The sequence below is a fragment of the Salvelinus namaycush genome, unplaced genomic scaffold (assembly GCF_016432855.1).
Source record: "Salvelinus namaycush isolate Seneca unplaced genomic scaffold, SaNama_1.0 Scaffold14, whole genome shotgun sequence".
In the NCBI taxonomy this organism is placed as follows: Eukaryota; Metazoa; Chordata; class Actinopteri; order Salmoniformes; family Salmonidae; genus Salvelinus; species Salvelinus namaycush.
The window spans coordinates 679,594-703,697 of record NW_024058119.1 but is presented as its reverse complement, the minus strand read 5'-3'; the positions used below and the strand labels follow the sequence as shown (position 1 = coordinate 703,697).

Below are 24,104 nucleotides of genomic sequence, written 5' to 3'. Positions count from 1 at the left end.
CACTTAACAAAGAGTTGCAGTCTGTTTTGGAATGGGTGGCCAGTAATAAACTGATACTGAACATCTCTAAAACTAAGAGCATTGTATTTGGTACAAATCATTCCTTAAGATCTAGACCTCAGCTGAATCTGGTAATGAATTGTGTTGCTGTTGAACAAGTTGAGGAGACTAAATTACTTGGCATTACCTTAGATTGTAAACTGTCATGGTCAAAACATATAGATTCAGTGGTTGTAAAGATGGGGAGAGGTCTAGCCTCAAAGAGATGGTCTGCTTTTTTGACACCACACTCCAAAAAGCAAGTTCTGCAGGCTCTAGTTTTGTCTAATCTTGATTATTGTCCAGTCGTGTGGTCCAGTGCTGCAAGGAAAGACCTAGTAAAGCTACAGCTGGCCCAGAACAGAGCGGCACGTTTTGCTCTTAATTGTAATCAGAGGGCTGATATTAATACTATGCATGCCAGTCTCTCTTGGCTAAGAGTTGAGGAGAGACTGACTGCATCACTTCTTCTTTTTACAAGAAACATGAATATGTTGAAAATCCCAAATTGTTTGCATAGTCTGTAAGGGAATTCTGCCCTATGTGCACAGAAGAGACCACAGGAAATCCGTATTTGATCAGAGCTTAGTTTGTTTAATAAGGATTGCAACCCGGAGTTTACACTTACAGCAATTTGTAAGCAAGACACTCAGTTCAAAAGATGGTGTTTTCCCTTTTTATCCCCTACTGAGAATCACCCCGCCCAGGGTGATGTCCCTTAACTTTAACACCATATAACCTCATAATTAATAGTTGCTAATACAAAGATGTCTCTGCCAGGCAGGGTTCAGCTTATTGCGTTATTGGCAGTTAGTTTCCCAATCACTCTTCCCCTTATTGCTATCATGTCAGACTGGAAGTAAGACTGGAACATAGTATCAACAGGAACTCTTAGTTCCCTTTATCCATCTGTTAACTAAAATATAGTTTCAACACACAGACATCTGACTTTGTACAGTTGACCTTTTCATGCACTTGCAAGGTGTCAACCACTGATTCTTAATCTCAAGCTAAAGCAACACATGAATCATTGTACTTTTGTCATCACAGGTGCTCCTATAATGTACAGATATCATCAAAGTTCTTACAAGTCAACTTACACACAGCTTTGACACACACACTTATCCCACCAGACATGCCACCGGGGGTCTTTTCACAGTCCCCAAGTTTCCAGAACAAATTCAAGAAAGCGTACAGTATTATATAGGGCCCTTATTGCATGGAACTTCCTTCCATCTCATATTGCTCAAATAAACAGCAAACCTGGTTTCAAGAAACAGACCAAGCAACACCTCGCGGCACAACCACTCTCCCCTATTTGACCGAGGTAGTTTGTGTGTATGCATTGATATGTAGGCTACGTGTGCCTTTTACAAAATGTATGTAGTTCTGTCCTTGACCTGTTCTTGTCTATTGATGTGCTGTATTATGTGTCATGTTTTGTGTGGACCCCAGGAAGAGTAGCTGCTGCTTTTGCAACAGCTAATGGGGATCCTAATAAAATACCAAACTCTGTTATTCTCTCTGAGCTCAGAAATAAAGAATCTTGGTTTGACTTGGACTCCAGCAGATCCTTATTTTATAATATCCACCTCAACTCTCCTACGGATTGCTGTTTATCATTGTCTCAATGAAGACTTCTTTGTTTTACTTTCCAATAAACATTGTTTCCACGTCAAAATAAAAAACATCTTTAACATAATGAACCTTCACTATCTTCATCCCTAAACTAGCAACATTAACTATTGTCTATTGTTATTCTCAGTAACCTTCCTGGCCATATGAAATCCTAGCTAAATACAATGTTGGTGCCAGTTTTCATGTCTTTGATTATGCAAACATTTGTTTATTTAATAATATTTCTCATTGAGATTAATATATTTTTAATTCTGTATGGGTCACGCATTGCTTTGGTCATATGTTCCCTTATGGGTCAATGATTTTAATTAGAATATATCAATTATACTCTCTCCTCAATCACTTACAGTTCCTTTGGAAAGTATTCAGACCCCTTGACTTTTTCCCATTTTGTTATGTTACAGCCTTATTAAAAAATGTATTAAATGAAACAATTTCCTCAGCAATCTACACACAATACCCCATAATGACAAAGCGGAAACAAGTTTTTTATACATTTTTGCAAATGTTTTAAACACAAAAAAATGATTTACATAAGTATTCAGACACTTTGCTATATGAGACTCATAATTGAGCTCAGGTGCATCCTGTTTCCATTGATCATCCTTGAGATGTTTCTACAACTAGAATGGAGTCCACCTGTGGTAAATTAAATTGATTGGACATGATTTGGAAAGGCACACACCTGTCTATATAAGGTCCCACAGTTGACAGTGCAGATCAGAGCAAAAACCTAGCCATGAGGTTGAAGGAACTGTCCGTAGAGCTCCGAGACAGGATTGTGTTGAGGCACAGATCTGGGGAAGGGTACCAAAACATTTCTGCAGCATTGAAGGCCCCTGATTTAGCCCCCTGCAGTAAAAGGTTATTCATGGAGTTAAATGATCTGTTTAAGTCATTTGTAAAGGGCACATCGTTAAGAATACAATTATCTTTTTTTTGTGGTCTATATCCTCTCAATCATTTATTCCTTCATAAACAGAAAACGTTTACCTAAACACAACATGTGTGCAAGGGCCCCTCTAGGTTCACAATCTCTTGACCATTAAATCTGGATAACTGACAACAATTTTTTAAAGGGTAAAAGTGATCTGTTTAGGTCGTTAGTAAAACATATGTTTTGAAAGACACCTGGGGGTCCAGGTTGTTAGTTATTTTGTGTACATGTAACCGATGTGAAATGGCTAGCTAGTTAGCGGTGGTGCGCGCTAGCAGCCTTTCAGTCGTTGACGTCACTTGCTCTGAGACATTGAAGTAGTGGTTGCCCTTGCTCTGCAAGGGCCGCGGCTTTTGTAGAGCGATGGGTAACGATGGGTGACTGTTGTTGATGTGTGCAGAGGGTCCCTGGTTTGCGCCCGGGTATGGGCGAGGCGACAGACGTAAAGTTATACTGTTACATACATATAGTGCCCCTGTGTGCAAGGGCCCCCCTAGATTCACAACTTCTTGACCCTTAACATTCCCAGCCAAGGGGAGAGACAGAGGGAGAGAAAGAAAGAGAGATATATTTCATTGAAGGTAAATTACATTTTCTTTCAAACCTTTTATTTTATTCAAAAACTTTAGTACAGTCATTTAAACATACATATTACAATTATTAAAGTTTACTATGTAATATTAAATACTAAATTATGTCACTAATGTTTTTTTACTAAAGAACTTTATATAAATCATACATGTTATTATTACATGTAGCAACACCACATAACAACTACATGTTAGCAACACCACATAACAACAACAACAACAACAACACCACATAACAACAACAAGGTAGCAACACAACATGGTAGCATCACAACATGGCAGCAACATGGTAGCAACACCACATGGTAGCATCACAACATGACAGCAACATGGTAGCAACACAACATGGTAGCAACACCACATAACAACAACATGGTAGCAACACAACATGGTAGCAACACAACATGGTAGCAACACTACATAACAACAACATGGTAGAATCACAACATGGCAGCAACATGGTAGCAACACCACATGGTAGCAGCACCACATAACAACATGGTAGCAACACAACATGGTAGCAACACAACATGGTAGCAACACCACATGGTAGCAGCACCACATGGTAGCAGCACCACATGGTAGCAGCACCACATAACAACAACATGGTAGCAACACAACATGGTAGCAACACAACATGGTAGCAACACCACATAACAACAACATGGTAGCAACACTACATGACAACACTACATGACATCAATATGGTAGCGACACAACATGGAAGCAACACCACATAACACAACATGGTAGCAACACAACATGGTTGCAACACCACTGACAACAACATGGTAGTAACACAACATGACAACAACATGGTAGCAACACCACATGGTTGCAACACCACATGACAACAACATGGTAGCAACACAACATGGTAGCAACACAACATGGTAGCAACACCACATGGTAGCAGCACCACATGGTAGCAGCACCACATAGCAACAACATGGTAGCATCACAACATGGTAGCAACACAACATGGTAGCAACACCACATGGTAGCAACACCACATGACAACAACATGGTAGCAACACAACATGGTAGCAACACAACATGGTAGCAACACAACATGGCAGCAACATGGTAGCAACACCACTTGGTAGCAGCACCACACAACAACAACATGGTAGCAACACTACATGACAACAACATGGTAGCGACACCACATGACAACAACATGGTAGCAACACTACATGACAACAATATGGTAGTGACACCACATAACAACAACATGTTAGCAACACCACATAACAACAACATGTTAGCAACACCACATAACAACAACATGGTAGCAACACAACATGACAAAAACATGGTAGCAACACCACATAACAACAACATGGTAGCAACACCACATAACAACAACATGGTAGCAACACAACATAACAACAACATGGTAGCAACACCACATAACAACAACATGGTAGCAACACCACATAACAACAACATGGTAGCAACACCACATGACAACAACATGGTAGCAACACCACATGACAACATGGTAGCAACACAACATGGTAGCAACACAACATAACAACAACATGGTGGCAACACCACATAACAACAATATGGTAGCAACACAACATAACAACAACATGGTGGCAACACAACATAACAACAACATGGTAGCAACACAACATAACAACAACATGGTAGCAGCACCACATAACAACAACATGGTAGCAACACAACATAACAACAACATGGTAGCAGCACAACATAACAACAACATGGTAGCAGCACAACATAACAAATCAAATCTAATTTTATTTGTCACATACACATGGTTAGCAGATGTTAATGCGAGTGTAGCGAAATGCTTGTGCTTCTAGTTCCGACAATGCAGTAATAACCAACAAGTAATCTAACCTAACAATTCCACAACTACTACCTTATACACACAAGTGTAAAGGGATAAAGAATATGTACATAAAGATATATGAATGAGTGATGGTACAGAACGGCATAGGCAAGATGCAGTAGATGGTATAGTGTACAGTCTATACATATGAGATGAGTAATGTAGGGTATGTAAACATTATATTAAGTGGCATTGTTTAAAGTGGCTAGTGATACATTTTTACATAATTTCCATCAATTCCCATTATTAAAGTGGCTGGACTTGAGTCAGTATGTTGGAAGCGGCCACTAAATGTTAGTGGTGGCTGTTTAACAGTCTGATGGCCTTGAGATAGAAGCTGTTTTTCAGTCTCTCGGTCCCTGCTTTGATGCACCTGTACTGACCTCGCCTTCTGGATGATAGCGGGGTGAACAGGCAGTGGCTCGGGTGGTTGTTGTCCTTGATGATCTTTATGGCCGTCCTGTGACATCGGGTGGTGTAGGTGTCCTGGAGGGCAGGTAGTTTGCCCCCGGTGATGCGTTGTGCAGACTTCACTACCCTCTGGAGAGCCTTACGGTTGTGGGCGGAGCAGTTGCCGTACCAGGCGGTGATACAGCCCGACAGGATGCTCTCGATTGTGCATCTGTAGAAGTTTGTGAGGGCTTTTGGTGACAAGCCGAATTTCTTCACCCCTCCTGAGTTTGTCCGTGATGTGTACACCGAGGAACTTAAAACTTTCCACCTTCTCCACTACTGTCCCGTCGATGTGGATAGGGGGGTGCTCCCTCTGCTGTTTCCTGAAGTCCACAATCATCTCCTTTGTTTTGTTGACGTTGAGTGTGAGGTTATTTTCCTGACACCACACTCCGAGGGCCCTCACCTCCTCCCTGTAGGCCGTCTCGTCGTTGTTGGTAATCAAGCCTACCACTGTAGTGTCGTCCGCAAACTTGATGATTGAGTTGGAGGCGTGCATGGCCACGCAGTCGTGGGTGAACAGGGAGTACAGGAGAGGGCTCAGAACGCACCCTTGTGGGGCCCCAGTGTTGAGGATCAGCGGGGTGGAGATGTTGTTACCTACCCTCACCACCTGGGGGCGGCCCGTCAGGAAGTCCAGGACCCAGTTGCACAGGGCGGGGTCGAGACCCAGGGTCTCGAGCTTGATGACGAGTTTGGAGGGTACTATGGTGTTAAATGCTGAGCTGTAGTCGATGAACAGCATTCTCACATAGGTATTCCTCTTGTCCAGATGGGTTAGGGCAGTGTGCAGTGTGGTTGCGATTGCGTCGTCTGTGGACCTATTGGGTCGGTAAGCAAATTGGAGTGGGTCTAGGGTGTCAGGTAGGGTGGAGGTGATATGGTCCTTGACTAGTCTCTCAAAGCACTTCATGATGACGGAAGTGAGTGCTACGGGGCGGTAGTCGTTTACCTCAGTTACCTTAGCTTTCTTGGGAACAGGAACAATGGTGGCCCTCTTGAAGCATGTGGGAACAGCAGACTGGGATAAGGATTGATTGAATATGTCCTTAAACACACCAGCCAGCTGGTCTGCGCATGCTCTGAGGACGCGGCTGGGAATGCCGTCTGGGCCTGCAGCCTTGCGAGGGTTAACACGTTTAAATGTTTTACTCACCTCGGCTGCAGTGAAGGAGAGCCCGCAGGTTTTGGTAGTGGGCCGTGTCAGTGGCACTGTATTGTCCTCAAAGCGTGCAAAAAAGTTATTGCGGAGGGAATAGCTACACTGTTTGTATTCGGTCATGTTTCCGGTCACCTTGCCCTGGTTAAAAGCAGTGGTTCGCGCTTTCAGTTTCACGCGAATGCTGCCATCAATCCACGGTTTCTGGTTTGGGAATGTTTTAATCGTTGCTGTGGGTACGACATCGTCAATGCACTTTCTAATGAACTCGCTCACTGAATCAGCGTATTCGTCAATGTTGTTGTTGGACGCAATGCGGAACATATCCCAATCCACGTGATCGAAGCAGTCTTGAAGCGTGGAATCAGATTGGTCGGACCAGCGTTGAACAGACCTGAGCGTGGGAGCTTGCTGTTTTAGTTTCTGTTTGTAGGCTGGAAGCAACAAAATGGAGTCGTGGTCAGCTTTTCCGAAAGGAGGGCGGGGGAGGGCCTTATATGCATCGCGGAAGTTAGAAAAACAATGATCCAAGGTTTTACCAGCCCTGGTAGCACAATCGATATGCTGATAGAATTTAGGGAGTTTTGTTTTCAGATTAGCCTTGTTAAAATCCCCAGCTACAATGAATGCAGCCAACAACATGGTAGCAACATGGTAACAACAACATGGTAGCGACACCACATAACAACAACATGGTAGCAACACAACATGGTAGCAGCACCACATAACAACAACATGGTCCTAACACAACATGGTAGCAGCACCACATAACAACAACATGGTAGCAACACAACATAACAACAACATGGAAGCAACACCACATAACAACAACCTGGTAGCAACACAACATGGCAGCAACACAACATGGTAGCAACACCACATGACAACAACATGGTAGCAACACAACATGGTAGCAGCACCACATGACAACAACATGGTAGCAACACTACATGACAACAATATGGTAGCGACACCACATAACAACAACATGGTAGCAACACCACATGGTAGCAACACAACATGGTAGCAGCACAACATGGTACAAACATTTTTGGGCACAGACAAGAGCACAAAGGCAAGAAGGTAGAGACAACAATACATCACACGAAGCAGCCACAACTGTCAGTAAGAGTGTCCATGATTGAGTCTTTGAATGAAGAGATGGAGATAAAACTGTCCAGTTTGAGTGTTTTTTGCAGCTTGTTCCCGTCGCTAGCTGCAGCGAACTGAAAAGAAGAGCGACCCAGGGATGTGTGTGCTTTGGGGACCTTTAACAGAATGTGACTGGCAGAACGGGTGTTGTATGTGGAGGATGAGGGCTGCAGTAGATATCTTAGATAGGGGTGAGTGAGGCCTAAGAGGGTTTAATAAATAAGCATTAAACCAGTGGGTCTTGCTACTGGTATACAGAGAATACCCGTTTACAGAGGAGTATAGAGTGCAGTGAGGTGTCCTAATAAGGAGCATTGGTGGCAAATCTGATGGCCGAATGGTAAAGAACATCTTGCCGCCCAATGTATCCTACCATGACTATATCCAACCATACTCCATGTGTTACCACTATCATGTATCCTACCATAACTATATCCAACCCAACTCCATGTGTTGCCACTATCATGTATCCTTCTTAGCTGAAGCTTTGATCCAGTGGAAGAAGTATTGAGGAGCAGGGAGGTTAAAGGTCACATCAGGATACAGCTGTTACTCTACACTATCCCTACATAATCCAGTAATGAGAGAAACTGAATAGAATATTTAGGGCCCTATAACATCTCTATCTATATATAACATCTGTATAAAATCCGTTTTCTTTTCTTTTTTTAACCTAATTCCATTTTCTCCATTTAGTGTTTCCAGGTTTCAGATGTCCCTGTTTTTCTGTTTTTCTCTCTAAATCACACTGTTAATAGAAAAACAACAACATTGGATCTTCTAAGTCCACAATAATACTTAAACCACATCAGGAGACCACTTTTGAAGTCTGAGAAAAATCTAAGAAATGTTCATTTTTGTGTGTAGATACCCTTTAATGTTAGTGGCACCAGCAAGAGCCTTGCTTGGTTGGTGGTGTCTCTGTAGCACACATGTGATTGCAGAGTCTGCTGAACAAATCACAACTGGATTGATGCAAATAATCATGATATCATTCTGTCAGGTAGGCATAGACTACTTTGTAGTTAACATTTAATTGACAAGGTTTTTGGGAAAGCTTTTCCATCAACCAGAAGATGGTTGTCATTAGCATAATCGCCCAACAGCTAAACATAATGGTAGACAAATGCACTCAGACAGGAGCATTTCCGGGCTTTTTCCTCTTCAAAAAGTTGAAGGAAAATACAAATCACTTAGGCTAATTTAGACGACTTGCAGGCAGTGGGTTCAGAATAACTATGACATAAAAATGAAAACTCTTTAATCTGTCACCTAATCCTACCTAATGGGCAGGTCAGCCCTGGAGTAAAGTATTGGCTGTAAGAAGTAAGAGAAAACATAACATCTGTTTATTTTTATTTTTATTAGCTCTCATGACATTGCTTGCAAGAATAAACATTGTAATTAATATTTTTCCAATCTGCGTTACCCACTCCAGTCAGCAGATGGCGATTTAGTCTTTCAGGGGATGCTGCTTGCGTGACGTATAATCTTGTGGACGGAACTGGAGGCTTCTTCAACAGCGACAAAAGGCTTCTGATTCAACCAACGTGGTGATTTGCTAGCGAACCTAAAACCGAAACATTGAAGCGCTTTAGACCAATCTTGTGTATTTTACTCTTAGTGTTTTGAATATAATTCTGTTTACTTATCTACTAGTTCATTTAAACGTAATTTGCTTGTTAAATTAGCAAATGTGGTAAACTGATAATGCACTAGGCTAATCGACCGGAGCATGAGTTCACTAAGCTCGACGGAGAAAGAAGCTCTGGTGAAAGGAGAGGAAGAAGCTTTCAGGATGAAAAAGGAGGAAGAGGAAGCTATCACATTGAAAGAAGAAGAGGATGATATTACAGTGAAAGAGGAAGATGGGAAAGAGGTTGTCAAAGTGGAAGAGGAGGAGGTAGAAGCTTTCAGAATCAAAAAGGAGGAAGATGCCATAACATTGAAAGAAGAGAATGTAGTGAAAGAAGAGGAAGAACCTTTTAGAGTAAAAGAGGAAGGGGAGGCTATCTCAATAAAAGAGGAGGAAGACGTTTTGGGAGTGAAAAAGGAGGAGGCTGAAGATCGGATTACAAACAGTGAGTACTGTCTTAAAAACAGGGGCACTATGAAGTTCTTGAAATAATGTATTGTTTTAACGGGGCATTCTAAATCAAATCAAATGTATTTATATAGCCCTTCGTACATCAGCTGATATCTCAAAGTGCTGTACAGAAACCCAGCCTAAAACCCCAAACAGAAAGCAATGCAGGTGTAGAAGCACGGTGGCTAGGAAAAACTCCCTAGAAAGGCCAAAACCTAGGAAGAAACCTAGAGAGGAACCAGGCTATGAGGGGTGGCCAGTCCTCTTCTGGCTGTGCCGGGTGGAGATTATAACAGAACATGGCCAAGATGTTCAAATGTTCATAAATGACCAGCATGGTCAAATAATAATAATCACAGTAGTTGTCAGGGTGCAGCACCTCAGGAGTAAATGTCAGTTGGCTTTTCATAGCCGATCATTAAGAGTATCTCTACCGCTCCTGCGGTCTCTAGAGAGTTGAAAACAGCAGGTCTGGGACAGGTAGCACGTCCGGTGAACAGGTCAGGGTTCCATAGCCGCAGGCAGAACAGTTGAAACTGGAGCAGCAGCACGGCCAGGTGGACTGGGGAGGCAAGGAATCATCATGTCAGGTCGTCCTGAGGCATGGTCCTAGGGCTCTGGTCCTCCGAGAGAGAATTAGAGAGAGCATACTTAAATTCACACAGGACACCGGATAAGACAGAAGTACTCCAGATATAACAAACTGACCCTAGCCCCCCGACACATAAACTAATGCAGCATAAATACTGGAGGCTGAGACAGGAGGGGTCAGGAGACACTGTGGCCCCATCCGATGATACCCCCGGACAGGGCCAAACAGGAAGGATATAACCCCACCCACTTTGCCAAGGCACAGCCCCCACACCACTAGAGGGATATCTTCAACCACCAACTTACCATCCTGAGACAAGGCCGAGTATAGCCCACAAAGATCTCCGCCACGGCACAACCCAAGGGGGAGCGCCAACCCAGACAGGAAGATCACTTCAGTGACTCAACCCACTCAAGTGACGCACCCCTCCTAGGGATGGCATGAAAGAGCACCAGTAAGCCAGTGACTCAGCCCCTGTAATAGGGTTAGAGGCAGATTATCCCAGTGGATAGAATTGGAATTGACCCTATACATTTGCAACACAAACAATATTTGACAAAATCATGATGAAAAAGGCCATTTTAGACATATTCATGCCTCGTGATTGTAATAGATGGTCATAAGTTTACGTCTGTTTGCTGTTCTCGTTCACACAGGAGAGAGACGTGACTATCGTGGATCCTTTGGGGAGCCTCAACAACATCCTGATGCTGACAAGGCAGAGAAGAGTCTCTCCAGATCAGAACACCAGATGGTACAGCTTGGTTTGTTCTAGCATACAGCTTGCTCTATCGGGGTCTGGGCTGGGTTTCTGTAAAGCACTTTATGACAACAGTGGCTTCAGCATCCATAATGATATGTGTCTGTGTCCCCTCTTTATGATTACCAGGACAACGCTAGCCCTTCCGCCCTCCCGGAGTCCGTGTGTAGTGCCTCTCCCGGTAGCGCCTTACTGCTGGGTATGAAGAGGTTGTTTGTGCTGCTGGTGGACTGCAGGAAAACAACGGGGCTGAGTGGAACTGTGAGAGGAGGAGAAGAGAAGAAAGGATCAGATTTGACTCATCAAAGTAAGTGCTGTAGTTTAGTTTGAACAAATTAAATAGATCTGCCCACTGGTATCTGTTACCAGGACAACCAGCAGAGTTCTGTTAGTTGACAGGAAGATATACTGGTATCTGTTACCAGCACAACCAGCAGAGTTCTGTTAGTTGACAGGAAGATAGACTGGTATCTGTTACCAGGACAACCAGCAGAGTTCTGTTAGTTGACAGGAAGATGGACTGGTATCTGTTACCAGGACAACCAGCAGAGTTCTGTTAGTTGACAGGAAGATAGACTGGTGGATATGGATGTTATGAATATCATAACACTGGAAAAGGATTCTGCCAATGAAAAGAGAGAAACCAATAGACCATATAAAACCTTGATGAAAGGTAGCTTTAGAGAGACAGTTATAAGATGATCCTATGTAAGGTGCTCGTTTTTCAAAAACATTTTCTCAAAATATTATGGATATTAGATTGTCTGTCCCAGTCAACCCCCCTGTCTTTATAAGACTGTAGAACAGGAAAACTAAACTCCAGACACTGTTAATTAATGAACTAATACTGGAGGAAAGCTGTGATCAGGCTGCCCACTCAAGAGAAAGCTTCAAACTGTAACCAGTGCCGTCAACCTTGTTCAGGTTATCAGTCAACCTACCAGGGTAGTTACAAACAGTAGAGGAATGAAATCATCATATTTTGATCATATCTTTACTAATGCTGCAGAAATGTGTTTGAAAGCAGTATCCAGATCCATCAGTAGTAGTGATCACAATATAGTAGCCATGTCTAGGAAAACCACAGTTCCAAAGGCTGGGCCTAATATTGTGTAAAAGAGTTGATACAATAAGTTTTGTAGTGATTCCTATGTTGTTGATGTAAAGAATATTTTTTGGTCCATGGTGTGTAATGATGAGCAACCAGACGCTGCCCTTGACACATTTGAAAATACTTATCCCAGTTACTAATAAGCATGCACCCATTTAAGAATATTACTGTAAACACTGTTAAATCCACGTGGATTGATAAGGAATAAAAATTTGGTATGAAGGAGAGGCTAAAGAGATGGCAAATAGGTCTGGCTGTATAACTGATTGGTAAACGTATTGCAAATTGAGAAATCATGTGACTAAATAAAAAGAAGAAGAAACTACACTATGAAACAGATAAATTACATGAAGAATGATAGTAAAAATCTTTGGAGCATCTTCAATGAAATTTTGGGCAAAAAAATCAACAATGACATGTCACCGGTGTCTGACAACGTGGATGGAAAATTGAGGATAATAGCGGCCGATATTGCCACTCCTATTTGCCTTGTCTTTAATGTAAGCCTACTAGAAAGTGTGTGCCCTCAGGCCTGGAGGGAAGCTAAAGTCATTCCACTAACCAAGAATAGTAAAGCTCCCTTTACTGGCTTAAATAGCCGACCAATCAGCCTATTACCAACCCTTACATTTTTTGGAAAAAATAGTTTGGCCAGATACAATGTTATTTTACAGTTAACAAATTGAGACTTTCAGCTTATAGGGAAGGACATTCAATAAGCATAGCACTTACAAATGACTGATTGGCTGAGAGAAGTTGATGACGATAGAAATATTGTTGGGGCTGTTTTGTTAGACTTAATTGCGACTTTTGACAGTATCGATCATAGTCTGCTGCTGAAAAAACGTATGGCTTTACACCCCCTGCTATATTGTGGATAAAGAGCTTTTTAAATAAAAATGTAACCTTTATTTAACTAGGCAAGTTGGTTAAGAACAAATTCTTATTTTCAATGACGGCCTAGGAACAGTGGGTTAACTGTCTTGTTCAGGGACAGAACGACAGAGTTTTACCTTGTCAGCTCGGGGATTCGATCCAGCAACCTTTTGGTTACTGGCCTAACGCTCTAACCACTAGGCTACCTGCCGCCCCAGAGCTACCTGTCTAACAAAACACAGAGAGTGTTCTTTAATGGAAGCCTGTACAACAAAATCAAGGTAGAATCAGGAATTCCCCAGGGCAGCTGTTTGGCACCTGCTTGTTTCAATCTTTACCAACAACATGCCAACGACATTTGAGTAAAGCCAGTGTGTCTATGTATGCGGATGACGCAACACTGTACACGTCAGCTACCACAGCAACTGAAATGACAGCAACACTTAACAAAGAGCTGCAGTGAGTTTCAGAATGGGTGGCAAGGAATAGTTAGTTAGTCCTAAATATTTCAGATGACCTTAAGTTACATGGCCTACTATGCTAATTCTGTAGCGGTATTGTTAGAGGGGGGTAAAGATAAAGATTTTGTTGGGGAGTCAGGCAGGTATTAACCCTAGTTATTAAAGTTAGTTATTACGTATTATAACATTATTATTCTTATTAAATATTATTAAAACCGAATGGATGAGAGTAGGATAGATAGAGTAGCGCTTCCAGACACATTCTAAACATGATAGGGTCTTAAAGGAGGATTTTAGCATCTAATGATGAAACATGATGGAGTCTTAAAACTTCTTATGGCTGCAATCCCGGTAACGGGATGATATGACAACAGCCAGTGAAAGTGCAGGGCGCCAAATAAAAAAAAACAGAAATCTCATAATTAAAATTCCTCAGACATTCATGTGTCTTATATCATTTTAAAGGTAATCTTGTTGTTAATCCCACCAAAGTGTCCGATTTCAAATAGGCTTTTCAGCGAAAGCACTACAAACGATTATGTTAGGTCACCACAAAACCACAATAATCACAGCCATTTTTTCCAGCTAAAGATAGCTTCACAAAAACCTGAATACAGATAAAATGAATCACTAACCTTCGATTATTTTCATCAGATGACACTCATAGGACTTCATGTTACACAATACATTCATGTTTTGTTTAATTAAATTCATATTTATATAAAAAAATCTGAGTTTACATTGAGGCGACTAGATTCACTAGTTGCAAAAACATCAAGTGACTTTGCATAGCCACATCGTTTCAACAGAAATACTCATCATAAATAGATGATAATACAAGTTATACACATGGAATTATAGATATACCTCTCCTTAATGCAACCGCTGTGTCAGATTTAAAAAAAAAACTTTACGGAAAAGAAACCCACGCTATAATCTGAGACGGCGCTCAAAAGTAAAACACCAGAGCTGCAAAGATGGCGTCAACATAAACAAGAAAATATATGATAAATACTCCCTTACCTTTGATGATCTACATCAGAAAGCACACCAGGAATCGCAGGTCCACAATAAATGTTTGTTTTGTTTGAAAAAATCCGTTATTTATGTCCAAATACCTTCTTTTGTTAGCGCGTCTGGTTTACATATCCAAACACTTATTCTGGTCAGCGTTATATCGGACAAAAAGTGATATTACTGGTCGAAGAAACATTTCAAACTAAGTACACAATCAATCTTTAGGATGTTTTTAACATAAATCTTAAATAATGTTCCAACCAGAGAATTCCTTTGTCTTTAGAATTGCAATGGGACGCAGGTTGCGCTCATGTGTAGGCGCGTGATCAGCTCATGCCACTCTGGCAGACCTCTGGTTGAAACAGCTCTCATTCCCCCCTCCTTCACAGTAGAAGCCTCAAAAAATGTTCTAAGACTGTTGACATCTAGTGGAAGCCTTAGGAAGTGCAATATGACCCCATAGACACTGTACACTCGATAGGCAATGAGTTGAAAACTACAAACCTCAGATTTCCCACTTCCTGGTTGGATTTTTCTCAGGTTTTCGCCTGCCATTTGAGTTCTGTTATACTCACAGACATAATTCAAACAGTTTTAGAAACTTCAGAGTGTTTTCTATCCAATATTACTAATAATATGGATATATTAGCTTCTGGGCCTGAGTAGCAGGAAGTTTGCTCTGGGCATGCTTTTCATCCGAACGTGACAATGCTCCCCCCTTATCCCAAACAGGTTAAGTACTGCAGTGCATCTCCTCCTCATGGACTGCACCAGATTTGACAGTACTTGCTGTGAGATGTTACCCCACTCTTCCACTAAGGCACCTGCAAGTTCCCGGACATTTCTGGGGGGAATGGCCCTAGCTCTCACCCTCCGATCCAACAGGTCCCTGACGTGCGCAATGGGATTGAGATCCGGGCTCTTCGCTGGCCATGGCAGAACACTGACATTCCTGTCTTGCAGGAAATCATGCACAGAAGGAGCAGTATGGCTGGTGGCATTGTCATGCTGGAGGGTCATGTCAGGATGACCCTGCGGGAAGGGTACCACATGAGGGAGGAGGATGTCTTCTCTGTAACGCAAACCGTTGAGATTGACTGCAATGACAACAAGCTCAGTCTGATGATGCTGTGACACACCGCCCCAGACCATGACGGCCCCTCCACCTACAAATCGATCCCGCTCCAAAGTGCAGGCCTCGGTGTAACGCTCATTCCTTCGACGATAAACGCGAATCCGACGATAAACGTGAATCCGACCATCACCCCTAGAGACTGAACCGCGACTTGTTAGTGAAAAGTACTTTTTGCCAGTCCTGTCTGGTCCAGTGACGGTGGGTTTGTGCCCAGAGGCGAGCGACGTTGTTGCCGGTGATGTCTGGTGAGGACCTGCCTTTCAACAGGCCTACAAGCCCTTAGTCCAGCCTCTCTCATTCAATTGCGGACAGTCTGAGCTAGAGGTCGACCGATTAATCGGAATGGCCGATTAATTAGGGCCGATTTCAAGTTTTCATAATCGTAAATCGGTATTTTGGGCGCCGATTTGCCAAATTTTTTTTTTTGCTACCTTTAATTAACTAGGCAAGTCAGTTAAGAACACATTCTTATTTTCAATGACGGCCTAGGAACGGTGAGTTAACTGCCTTGTTCAGGGGCAGAACGACAGATTTTCACCTTGTCAGCCCGGGGTTTCCATTCTTGCAACATTACAGTTAACTAGTCCAACGCAATAACGACCTGCCTCTATCTCGTTCCACTCCACAAGGAGACTGCCTGTTACGCAAATGCAGTAAGCCAAGGTAAGTTGCTAGCTAGCATTAAACTTATCTTATAAAAAACAATCAATCATAACCACTAGTTAACTACACATGGTTGATGATATTACTAGGTATTATCTAGCGTGTCCTGGGTTGCATATAATCTGACTGAGCATACAAGTATCTACGTTTCTGACTGAACGGTGGTAGGCAGAAGCAGGCGCGTAAACATTCATTCAAAAAGCACTTTCATGCGTTTTGCCAGCTGCTCTTTGTTGTGCGTCAAGCATTGCGCTGTTTATGACTTCAAGCCTATCAACTCCTGAGATTAGGCTGGTGTAACCGAAGAGAAATGGCTAGCTAGTTAGCGCGCGCTAATAGCGTTTCAAACGTCACTCGCTCTGAGCCTTCTAGTAGTTGTTCCCCTTGCTCTGCATGGGTAGCGCTGCTTCGATGGTGGCTGTTGTCGTTGTGTTGCTGGTTCGAGCCCAGGGAGGAGCGAGGAGAGGGACGGAAGCTATACTGTTACACTTGCAATACTAAAGTGCCTATAAGAACATCCAATAGTCAAAGGTTAATGAAATACAAATGGTATAGAGGGAAATAGTCCTATAATTCCTATAATAACTATAACCTAAAACTTCTTACCTGGGAATATTGAAGACTCATGTTAAAAGGAACCACCAGCTTTCATATGTTCTCATGTTCTGAGCAAGGAACTGAAACGTTAGCTTTCTTACATAGCACATATTGCACTTTTACTTTCTTCTCCAACACTTTGTTTTTGCATAATTTAAACCAAATTGAACACGTTTCATTATTTATTGATTTTATTGATGTATTATATTAAGTTAAAATAAGTGTTCATTTAGTATTGTTGTAATTTTCATTATTACAAATAAAATAGCGATTAATCGGCCGATTAATCGCTATCGGCTTTTTTTGGTCCTCCAATAATCGGTATCGGCGTTGAAAAATCATAATCGGTCGACCTCTAGTCTGAGCACCGATGGAGGGATTGTGCGTTCCTGGTGTAACTTGGGCAGTTGTTGTTGCCACCCTGTACCTGTAGGTGTGATGTTCGGGATGTACCGATCCTGTGCGGGTGTTGTTACACGTGGTCTGCCACTGCGAGGACGATACGCTGTCCGTCCTGTCACCCTGTAGCGCTGTCTTAGGCGTCTTAGGCGTCTGAGTGTCCTAAATATTTTGGACACTCACCTAATCTGATTAAAGAACTCATCATAAACTTTACATAAAAATACTTGTTGTATGGCAAATGAAAGATACACTGGTTCTTAATGCAACCGCTGTGTTAGATTTTTAAAAATAACTTTACCATAACATACAGCTTGCGTTATTGTGAGACAGCGCTCACCAACACGGCGGAGAATAGGAGTCAACATTTTACACAGAAATACGAAATAACATCATAAATGTTGTCTTACTTTTGCTGAGCTTCCATCAGAATGTTGTGCAAGGAGTCCTTGGTCCAGAATAAATCGTTGTTTGGTCGAATTAGCAACCTTGGCTAGCCATGTGGCGCGAACATTCCCATCATCTCTTGGCGCAAAGAACGGAAAATTCCAAAAGTCCCAATAAACGTTGAATAAACTGATCAAAGGCAGTTGAAAAATCCTACTTTATGATGTTTTTATCATATATGTATCAAATAAAATCAGAGCCGGAGATATTCGCCGTGTATACCCGAACGCTTTTCTGAAGACAATGTCGAGATCCCCCGCGCGCCGTCGAAATGTGACAAAATACCGGACCTGTCACTCCAAAAGCTCTCATTCGGTCTCAGATCAAGCTAGACACCCCATTCAACCTTCCACTGCCTGTTGACATCTAGTGGAAGCCGTATGAAGTGCATACATATCGATAAATAAAAGCAGGCCCTGAAACAGTCTCGTTTTCAGATTTTTCACTTCCTATTTGGAAGTTTGCTGCCAAATGAGTTCTGTTTTACTCACAGATATAATTCAAACCGTTTTAGAAACTTCTGAGTGTTTTCTATCCAATAGTAATAATAATATGCATATTGTATGATCTAGAACAGAGTACGAGGCCATTTAATTTGGGCGCGATTTTTTCCAAAGTGAAAACAGCGCCCCCCTATTGACAAGAAGTTATTAATAGCCTACCGTCTGTAAGCTGTTTGTGTCTTAACAACCGTTCCACAGGTGCATGTTCATTAATTGTTCATGGTTCATTGAACAAGCATGGGAAACAGTGTTTCAACCTTTTACAATGAAGATCTGTGACGTTATTTGGATTTTTACGAATATTCTTTGATAGACAGGGTCCTGAAAAAGACCCGTAATTTTTTTTGCTGAGTTTATTTTGTATATGTTTTATGTTGAAAAGTGTTTTTTTCTCAGACAAAAATGAACAACTCCAGGTGAAAGACAAAGGCCATAGCTGTAATAAAATAACAAATTAACTGGCAAAGCAGCAAAGCGAGGCCCGCATCCAGCAACGTCACGAGTCACGTTTTGCAGCTGTTTCAGTACAGCACTACAGGGAGAGAGAGAGGGAGAGGGCAAACTCCACTGGACTAGTTTCAATGTATGGAATCACTTATGAGTTTCTGGATTTTGGGTAAACTTCTCCTTTAAAGCATCAGACTCCATAGTAATTCATCATTAGAAGCTACAGGCCTCCTTTAAGACTCCATGTTTCATCATTAGATGCTACAGTCCTCCTTTAATGCAGCTGGTGGCCACACCAGATACTGACTGTTACTTTTGATTTTGACCCCCCCACTTTGTTCAGGGACACATTATTCAATTTCAGTTAGTCACATGTCTGTGGAAATTGTTCAGTTTATGTCTGTTATTGAATCTTGTTATGTTCCAACAAATATTTACACTTGTTAAGTTTGCTGAAAATAAAAGCAGTTGACAGTGAGAGGACGTTTCTTTTTTTTTGCTGAGTTTAGATTGACGAGGGGGGGAAAAAAATTGAATCAATTTTAGAATAATGCTGAAATGTAACAAAATTTGGAAAAGGTGATGGGGTCTGAATACTTAAAACCTCTCTGGGATATGTGGGATGCTAGCCTCCCACCTGGCCAAAAGCCAGTATAAATGCAGTGCCAAATTCAACTAAAATACTATAAATATCAAACTTTCATTAAATCACACATGCAATATAGCAAATTAAAGCTACACTTGTTGTGAATCCAGCCAACATGTCAGATTTCAAATACGCTTTTCGGCGAAACCAAACGATGCTATTATCTGAGGATAGCACCATAGTAAACAAAGAGAGAGAAGCATATTTCAACCCTGCAGGCGTGACACAAAACGCAGAAATAGAAATATAATTCATGCCTTGCCTTTGACGAGCTTCTTTTGTTGGCACTCCAATATGTCCCATAAACATCACAAATGGTCCTTTTGTTCGATTAATTCCGTCTATATATATCCAAAATGTCCATTTATTTGGCACGTTTGATCCATAAAAACACTGGTTAAAAACACTGGTTCCAACTTGCGCAACGTGACTACAAAGTATCTCAAAAGTTACCTGTAAACTTTGCCAAAACATTTCAAACTACTTTGAACTTTACAACTTTAGGTATTTTTTAACGTAAATAATCGATAAAATTGAAGACGGGCTGATCTGTGTTCAATACAGGAGGAAAACCAACTGTAGCTAGCTTTCTGGTCACGCGCCTCTATCTAACAGTACACTTCAAGTTACCCTCGTTCTGGATGGCCGTACTTCTTCATTACACAAAGGAAAAACCTCAACCAATTTCTAAAGACTGTTGACATCCATTGGAAGCGGTAGGAACTGCAAGAAGGTCCCTTAGAAATCTGGATTCCCAATGAAAAATAATTGAAAAGAGAGTGACCTAAAAAAAAAAAACTGAATGGTTTGTCCTCTGTGTTTCGCCTGCTAAATAAGTTCTGTTATACTCACAGACATGATTCAAACAGTTTTAGAAACTTCAGAGTGTTTTCCATCCAAATCAACTAATAATATGCACATCTTATCTTCTTGGGATAAGTAGCTGGCAGTTGAATTTGGATATGCTTTTCATCCAAACGTGAAAATGCTGCCCCCTATCCTAGAGAAGTTTTTAACGAATGCACTGTGTGTGTGTGTGTATACTGAACCAAAATATAAACAACGATTTACAGTTTATATTAGTCAGTGATTGTAAATAAATAAATGAGGCCCTAATCTATGGACTTTACATAAATGGGCAGGAGCGCAGCCATTGGTGGGCCCTGGAGGGCATACGCCCACCCATTGCGGAGCCAGGCCCAGCCAATCAGAATTAGTTTTTCCCCACAAAAGGGCTTCATTACAAAGAGAAATACAACTCGGGTGGCTGGTCTCAGACGATGTGGAGGTCCCGGGCTGGCGTCGTTACATGTGTTCTGTGGTTGTGAGGCCAGTGGGATGTACTGCCAAATTCTTTAAAATGACGTTGGAGGCGGCTTCTGGTAGAGAATTTAACATTCAATTATCTGGTAACAGCTCCAGTGGATATTCCTGCAGTCAGCATGCCAGTTGCACACTCCCTCAAAACTTGAGACATCTGTGGCATTGTGTTGTGTGACAGAACTGCACATTTTAGAGGCCTTTATTCTCCCCAGCACAAGGTGCACCTGTGTAATGATCATGCTGTTTAATCAGCTTGATATGCCACACCTGTCAGGTGGATGGATTATCTTGGCAAAGAATAAATGTTAACTAACAGGGATGTAAAAAATTCTTCAGCTCATGAAACATCCAACACTTTACATGTTGCGTTTATTGTAGTTACTCTCAGTTTTAGGAACATCTTCCCAAATATTTCACTTTATTTTTGACTTTACCCAAAATATGACATCAGCGATACTCAAAATGTTGAAAATCTGTGAACATCTAAATAAGAAATTGGGCCATTTAAACAGCAGGTGTCGAACCCTTTCGACAACGGAGAGATTTTATTGATGTGCTTTGTGTCTTCGACGTAAAAACAAGTTTTGGACTTCCACTTAAAATTACTTATTTACTTATTTTATGTTTAATGAAGTGTGTACAATTGTTGCCAAAAGTTTTGAGAATGACACAAATATGAATTTTCAGTCTGCTGCCTCAGTTTGTATGATGGCAATTTGCATATACTCCACAATGTTATGAAGAGTGATCAGATGAGTTGTAATTAATTGCAAAGTCCCTCTTTGCCATGCAAATGAACTGAATCCCCCCCCCCCCAAAACTGGAAGCTTCAAAAGGAGGGTGGTGCTTGGAATCATTGTTCTTCCTCTGTCACCCATGGTTACTTGCAAGGAAACACGTGCCGTCATCATTGCTTTGCACAAAAAAGGCTTCACAGGCAAGGATATTGCTGCCAGTAAGATTGCACCTAAATCAACCCTTTATTGGATCATCGATAACTTCAAGGAGAGCGGTTCAATTGTTGTGAAGAAGGCTTCAGAGCGGTTTAATTGTTGTGAAGAAGGCTTCAGGGCACCCAAGCAAGTCCAGCAAGCGCCAGGACCGTCTCCTAAAGTTGATTCAGCTGCGGGATCTGGGCACCACCAGTACAGAGCTTGCTCAGGAATAGCAGCAGGCAGGTGTGAGTGCATCTGCACACAGACTGATATTCTGCAAAAGGTACAGGGATTGGACTGCTGAGGACTGGGGTAAAGTCATTTTCTCTGATGAATCCCCTTTTCGATTGTTTTGGGCATCTGGAAAAAAACATTCTCTGAGAATACAAGGTGAGCGCTTCCATCAGTCCTGTGTCATGCCAACGGTAAAGCATCCTGAGACCATGTGTGGGGTTGCTTTTCAGCCAAGGGTGTGGGCTCACTCACAATGTTGCCTAAGAACACAGCCATGAATAAGGAATGCTACCAACACATCCTCCGAGAGCAACTTCTCCCAACCATCCAGGAACAGTTCGGTGACGAACAATTCCTTTTCCAGCATGAAGGAGCACCTTGCCATAAGGCAAACGTGATAAGTGGCTCGGGGAACAAAACATCAATATTTTGGGTCCAGGGCCAGGAATCTCCCCAGACCTTAATCCCATTGAGAACTTGTGGTCAATCCTCAAGAGGCGGGTGGACAAACAAAACCCCACAAATTCTGACAAACTCCAAGCATTGATTATGCAAGAATGGGCTGCCATCAGTCAGGATGTTTTAGCCCAGAAGTTAATTGACACCAGGGTGGATTGCAGAGGTCTTGCAAAAGAAGGGTCAACACTGCAAATATTGACTCTTTGCATCAACTTCATGTCATTGCCAATAAAAGCCTTTGACACTTATGAAATGCTTGTAATTATACTTCAGTATTTCATAGTAACATCTGACAAAAATATCTGAAGACACTGAAGCAGCAAAATTTGTGGAAATTAATATTTGTCATTCTCAAAACTTTTGGCCACGACTGTAGCTCACATTTTGTATCATACAGCTATGAAAGTTATATATTTAGAACCACCTGCTCGATTGGAATTAAGCGACATCTGTGTCTTGAGTGTCCAAGAACGGTTTAGTTTTTTGTGTTCTGACTTGTAAAACAGAATGAATAAAAAAGTAATGTAAACATTATCAGTAATTACCAGGAAACTACAACATTTGTTTGAAAATCACACCAAGATTGTTAAAACTGGCCGTAGCTTATTGAGCGATCTGATTAGGATTTACCCTCATAGCAAGGCCTATTTATCATGTGGAGGTTTCATTCAGGTCTCTTTTTTTAAAAGCACACTGTCTTTGGCAGGAGAAAGACCAGACTCAGAGGAACCAGAGCCAGGGACGTCCAAACCAACAAGAAGACACCAGTGTTCCCACTGTGGAAAGTGTTTTAACCAGTTAAGGGACCTGTACCGACATGGGAGAATACACAAAGGGGAGAAATCTTACTACTGCTCGCAGTGTGGAAAGAGTTTTAAACAGTTAGGGAACCTGAAAGAACATGAGAGAATACACACAGGTGAGAAGCCTTACCACTGCTCCCAGTGTGGAAAAGGTTTCAGCCAGCCGGCGAACCTGAAACGGCATGAGAGAATACACACAGGGGAGAAGCCTTACCACTGCTCCCAGTGCGGAAAGAGTTTTAACGATTTAGGGAACCTGAAAAAACACGAGAATACACACAGGGGAGAAGCCTTACCACTGCTCCCAGTGTGGAACGTGTTTCAAATGGCCCGTGGATCTGAAACGGCACGAGAGAATACACACAGGGGAGAAGCCTTACCACTGCTCGCAGTGTGGTAAGGGTTTCAACTGGCCCGTGGATCTGATACGGCATGAGAGAATCCACACAGGGGAGAAGCGTTACCACTGCTCCCAGTGTGGAAAAAGTTTTAACAGTTTAGGGGACCTGAAAAAACATGAGAGAATACACACAAGGGAGAAGCCTTACCACTGCTCCCAGTGTGGAAGGAGTTTCAACCAGCCGGGGGAGCTGAAATTTCATGAGAGAATACACACAGGGGACTTGCTGTCTTATATTGTTGACTGCTAATGATTACCTGTTTTTACCATATGAACTTGAATTGTACAACGTATACTAAAACATATATTTGTATGTTTTTATTAGAAACCATGAATTGAATATGGAGTTTGAATATAGAGTAGGTCAGATTCCTTCTG

The 24,104-nt window shown here is 41.9% G+C and overlaps 1 pseudogene; it reads left to right on the top strand.

Moving 5' to 3' along the window:
- LOC120036626 overlaps positions 1–23,898 on the top strand; it is a 30,349-nt pseudogene extending 6,451 nt beyond the window's left edge.
- Positions 23,899–24,104: the final 206 nt, after the last annotated feature.